We start from the raw sequence: 6,009 nt of genomic DNA on the forward strand, positions 1-6,009 counted from the left end.
CACCTCAAAGACTTTTTTCCCATGTGGTCCCTTTCAGCTCACAGCCAAAATAGCAGCTGAGGTTTTTGTGCCCAAGCATCTACTTCCAGCACCATAAACTATTCTAGGGTTTGTTATACAAAGTCTTCAAGTCTGCACCTGGTCCCCGAGCATCGCTGTTGGATGGGCTCCTTGGGACTCCCAAAGGAATCTCCCGGCTTGTCATATCTACACTCTGGCCAGACGGAGGGGAGGTGGGGAGAGGTAACATGGACGTTTTTTATTTCATACCACCTTAACGTCCAACTATGTCCAGCGTACACAGCCTAGTAAAAGAGAGGTCATTAAGTAAGAGGCCAATTTGTTCACTGTTCTTTCATTACTCTAGATATTAGAATTTAGCAGAGACAGGAATAGGAACTAGCATTTGTATCACACATTGAGGTGTGCAAAGCACTTTTACATGTGTTATCTCATTTGATCCTCATGATGTCTCTACGTGGAAGGTGGCCGTTATTATGTCCCTTTCACATTTGGGGAAACTGAAGCAGACAGATTAAATGACTTGTCCAAGGTCACCCAGCTACTAAGTGTCTGAGGCTGCACTTGAACTCAGGTCTTCTTGACCAGATCCAGCACACTGTGCACTATGGCACCACCTAGCTGCCGCTGCAAGTAGGGATGAATATTACATGTGCTGTATGGACGATGATGCACTGACCATGAAATTTGGAAGTCCCAAGGCCCAGCCCTTCAAAGATCAGGAACAGGACTAAAAATAATTCAGGCAGCAGTGGGCAAGTGAGAATTTTAGTAGTAGCTCAAAATGTGATGAAAACCAGGATCTGGCAAACTGTTCTTAGGACGCTAGACTTTGCTTTGCAGGATCATTTAGTCTGACTCCTTCATGTTACTCAGATCTGGAACCTCACTGGTTTGGATGTTCCCCGTAATGACACAGGGCACGACCCCTCCATGCCCGCCGATCCTCGGCGACACTTGTCCTTGTCCTCCTCTACATTCACCAACATTCCAGGACCTTCATTGCTTTTGACGGAAATCAGGAACGTCTCAGTAGAGTAACTGGCTGTCTAGCTATGTCATCCCTTGCCACATGTCCTTGAGAGTGTAACCCAAGGTCACCAAGATAGCAATCAAGCAGAGGCAGGATCTGAACTAAGGTCTTCAAATGCCAAATCAGGCCAGTTAGGTAGTGAAGCGGACATTCAGTCATTTCAGTTGTGTCCAACTTTTCATGACCCCATGTGGGGTTTTCTTGGCAAAGACACTGGAATGGTTTACTATTTCCTTCTCCAGCTTATTTAACAGATGAGGAAACTGAGGCAAACAGGGTGAAGTGACTTGCCCAGGGTCATACTGCTAGGAAGTATCTGAGGCAGGATTTGAACTCAGGAAAATGAGTCTTCATGACTCCAGCCCAGCATTCTATGGCCTAGAGTGCCGCCCCAGTGAAGCAGATACAGATGGGTTTTAGAGGGGTCAGGACCAAGTTCTCTTTCAGCCCTGTCTCAGTTAGCTGAGAGGGTGGTCACTCCACCTCCTGCCCCACCCCACTGGTAACGGTTGGCGTCCCAAATGCCCACTACAAAGAAGCAGCTGCTCTTAGTAATTAACTGTGTCGTTAGGTTGGTTTAAATAGAAAGCTCCAAATAGCCCTATGCCTCTGGAGCAAGAGGTAGTGGAGGGCTGCCCGCTAGCAGCAGCTTTCTAGTGTCTTGGGGTCTTTGTCTCTCACAGCACAGCGATGCCCACCACCTTCCCTTCCTCCGACCTTAATGAGAGGGCCTTTTTGCCATCTGCCCTAGTCCAATTTGCAGTGTTTGCTTCAGGTGCAAAATATCCTTAATTATAGCTCTATTGCTTAAAAATATCTAAATTAGAACATTAGAAGGTGAGCTACCACAATTTGGCTAATAAATCTAGTCATTTCAGTGTAACCTACAGATGCTTTTCTACAAAACGGTGGGTCATTTTCCCTCATCCATTCAAGCATAACAGTTGCCAGAATGGCCCCCAAGATTTGGGTAACAAATCAAGCCATTTGAGCCTGACCTACAAATGCCTTCTCACAAAATGGTGGACCTTGTTTCTGCTCATCCATTTGAGTGTGAGAGTTACCAGGGAATCTAATGGACAGATGTTGTCTGATTCGAAGGATAAGGCATTTTATTCTTTTACATCAGCACAGAACTGAATGTTTCTCCTGGCCCCCAAAGGGACCTCTCACCACCTGGTACTTCATTCCCCAGATGACAAGGTACCCTTTATTTCTCCTATCTATCCCAACTAAAAATAGCACAGCTAATATTTAAATCATATTCTCATTTCCTTGGAGGACTATGTGAAGGAATATCTGGATTAGAACTGCAGGGTTGCAGACCCAAGCCATGCTGGTCCCACGCTGTCTGATGCTCCCTTGGCTTAGGACCCTGGGGAATCATCATTGCCATGTTTCTGATAGCAGCCAACATGGGAAGATGTGAGAGCCCCCATCAACAGGTGGTAAAAACGTGGGCTTTTCTGAGGATGGAGCAAACAGCCTTCCTTACCACTCTCTCCAGACTACATTTTAAAAGCTACTAAGAACAAATTTTTTAAAAATTAAAAATTTAAAAATTTTTAAAAATTTAAAAATTAAAAAAAAGCTACTGAGAAGAGTCATCTGCTGTGCTGCAGGCTCGAGGTCACTTAGAGGACTCTGTTTAACAAACACTGGAAAGACACACTTTAACAATGAGCCAGAATCGCCAGTGCCCGAGTTATTCCAGTAACTGAATCAGTCAACAAACATTTGTTAAGCATTTTACCACATGCCAGGCACTGTGCTTAGCAGTAGGGGTACCAAGGAAGGCAAAAACAGTCCTTGCTCTCAAGGAGCTCTGAAACTTAAAGGAGAAGATAACATGTAGCTATGTGTAAGATGTATATGGAATAGCTGGAAGGGAATCTTAGAGGGGAAGACCCTAGCAGCTGGGAATTAGAGAAAAGCCTCCTGAAGAAGATGGAGTCAGGAAGCTCAAATTCGGCCTCAAATGCTTTGACCTTGGGCAGGTCACTTGACTTCTGTTTGCATCAGTTTCCTTATCTGTTAAATGGGCATAATATTAGACCATACTTCAAGGATAGTTGTTGTGAGGTTCAAACAGGATAATGAATGTAAAGTGTTTTATTAACTACAGGGTGCTCAGGGAAATTACCATTCTTGCCTTCCTCCCAGGCTGGGGTACACAGCATGGGACATTTCTGAGAGGCCCAAGGGCCACAGCTGGAGCAGGAGAGGGCACTGGGCCTGGAATCAGGAAGATCTGAGTTCAAATGCAGCCTCAGACATTTACTAGCTGTGTGACCCTGGGCAAGTCACTTAACTCCTGTCTGCCTCAGGTTCCTAACCAATAAAATGAGGATAATAATAGCACCTATTTCCCAGAGTTGTTGTAAGACCAAATGAGATATCATTTGTAAATTTGCCCAATGCCTGGCACATAGTAGGCGCCTAATAAATGCTTGTTCTCTTCCCCTTCCCCTTCCTTGGCAGTCTTCTACTTTATTTCCACCAACACCTCCCAAGTCTGGTACCACATCTGAGTCATTTCACTGATATGGGCCCACCATTGTCCAAAGTTCAATTCAATGAGTATTTATTGAGTGCCTTCTATGTGCCAGGCACTGTGCTGGACACTGAGGACAAAAATGAAACATTCCGTCCCTTTAGGAAGCTAACGAAATGTACACAGATAGGTATAAACAAAATATTGATAGAGAAAACAAAGCAATTTTTGTGTCCTGGTGCTCTGAAAACCAGTCCATGAGGAAAAGGATTTCACTCAGAGTCCCGGCTGTCACTCTGACTGTGCCAGAAGATACAAATGTTGCTGTGAAGGGTTTTGTCCATCTTGACAGGGATCAATTCCTGTTGCAAACTGGTTAGACCAGAGGAAAGATGGAGGGCACACACAGAGAAATAACTCACACCACTGATGAAGCCATGAGTGCAGCCCCAGGTCCCGAAGGAATTCCACAATTCCGGTGCTTATCCTCAACCTACTCATGCTCAGTATATTCCGAGGAACCTGTTATCAGCCTGTAACTCCTCCCTCGTGCCGTAGGATCCGGAGAACTGGCCTTCTTCCTAATTCCACCCACCTGACACCATTTCCCCAGTCAGTGCTTTTGTCTCCCATCTCTGGAACGTTCCTCCTCCTCACCTCGACTCCCTGGTTTCCCTCACTTTCTGCAGAAGGCCTTTCCCTCCCCCTGTCCCCAGCTGTTAGAGACCTTCCTCTGAGTTACCACCTCTTTACAGGTGCACACCTTCTATGAGCAGGGCTGTTTTCCTGCTGTCTCCCTCATCAGGGCAGGGGCTGGTTTTTTTCTTGTCTTTATATCCCCTTGTACTTAGCATAATCTGGCACACAGCAAGAACTTAGCAAAGGCTTATTGATGATGATTATTGCATTTTTCAAGGCCCATAAGCTCCTTCTGTCTACCTCAATGAAAACTGACATAGCCCCTCACAGCTGTGGCCCATTGGGAACCAGTCCATTGTCTGGACAGGGTAGATTGCAGAGTGTAGCTTCATTTCCCAGCTCAGAATGAAAACGGGACCCAGGAGGTCAGTGAAGGACGTGTTTTCTCATGTCCTTCTTGTATGATGGTGTATCCACTAGTACTCTGCATGTTACAAATAAAGCCTATAAACAGATTGACTGAATGTGAGGCTTTGTCCGCTCCTTAGGATTCCAGGCTCGACCAACACACAACACGGTCTTCACCTGGCAGTGTCTCTGAGTACCTCAAACTCAGGGGGGTCTTCAGAGGATAAGGAGAAGAGCGCCAGACTGGGTGGGAGCAGCCACGGTTTTGGTCCCTCTCCCCTGAGGCAAATTATTTTGCCTTTTTAGGCCTTGTCCTGGCTCTACAAAGTTAGGGCACTGTGAACCAAATGCTCTCTCAGGTCCCTTCCACCTCTAAGAGTTCTATGAGGCGCTGAGGGAGTTCTTTTACGAAAGGAACCGGCAGTGAATCCCTTTGTAAGCAAATAATGGGCCCTGATGGCTGTGTCGTGCCAGATCAGTCATTTGTGTGATGGAGCTTCTCAAGATGGCTTACCCCTGTGCTAAACCATGTCCTAGTCGCTGAAAATAATAAGAAAATTTGCCTCGGTTACATCAGGGTCCTAGAACTTGAGGATCTTTAGGGTCCACTGAATCAGGAACTGGATGAACAGCGGCAAAAGGCCCTTTACGGGGAGCCTTCCAAGCAGGCAGAACGTACCTGGCTGGAAGTAAGCTAGCTCCCGAGAAACTGGCTGAACACGCAGTTTGCTCTGAATGCCCCAAGGTCACGAGAGACAAAACAGTCACAGGGCCTCGCTCCTAGGAGTGCTTATGGCTTACACCGATGAGGAATGCTAACAACAGGGAGCCAGGGGCAGTGTAAGAAAACGCCTGCAGCCCATTAATCAACGACCCTCCATTTCACATGGATTTTCTTGCCTGAAACTTCAGAGAAAAAGTAGAAGGTATTTCATTTCACCTTAGGCAGCTGGGTAGTGCACTGGAAACAGCACTGGGTTTGGAGTCAGGAAGACCTGTGTTCAAATTCAGCCTAGCTGTGTGACCCTGGGCAAGTCAATTAACCTCCGTCTGCCTCAGTTTCCTCATCTATAAAATGAGGATAATAACAGCAACCTTGCAGGGTTGGTTTGAAGGAAAAAAGTGAAATCATAATTATAAAGCATTTAGCATATTACCTGGTACATAGTATGAGCTATATAAATGTTATCTATTATTATTATCATACCTACTCACTGCCATACTGCCTAAGTTTGATCCTAATGAGATGAAAGTGTTTTTGAGATCACGGGTATTTGGTGCCAAATCTTCTTTGGCCCCCAAAATAGAGCCCCTGAGTTCATCTTCCTAAACGTTAGTGATGACATCACCAAGGCAACTGGCAACTAGAAAGAAGTAAGGCTCGCAGTGAAATTCACCATTCAGAATACACAGA

This window comes from Phascolarctos cinereus, unplaced genomic scaffold (assembly GCF_003287225.1).
Source record: "Phascolarctos cinereus isolate Bilbo 61053 unplaced genomic scaffold, phaCin_HiC Scaffold_1;HRSCAF=81, whole genome shotgun sequence".
Lineage (NCBI taxonomy): Eukaryota > Metazoa > Chordata > Mammalia > Diprotodontia > Phascolarctidae > Phascolarctos > Phascolarctos cinereus.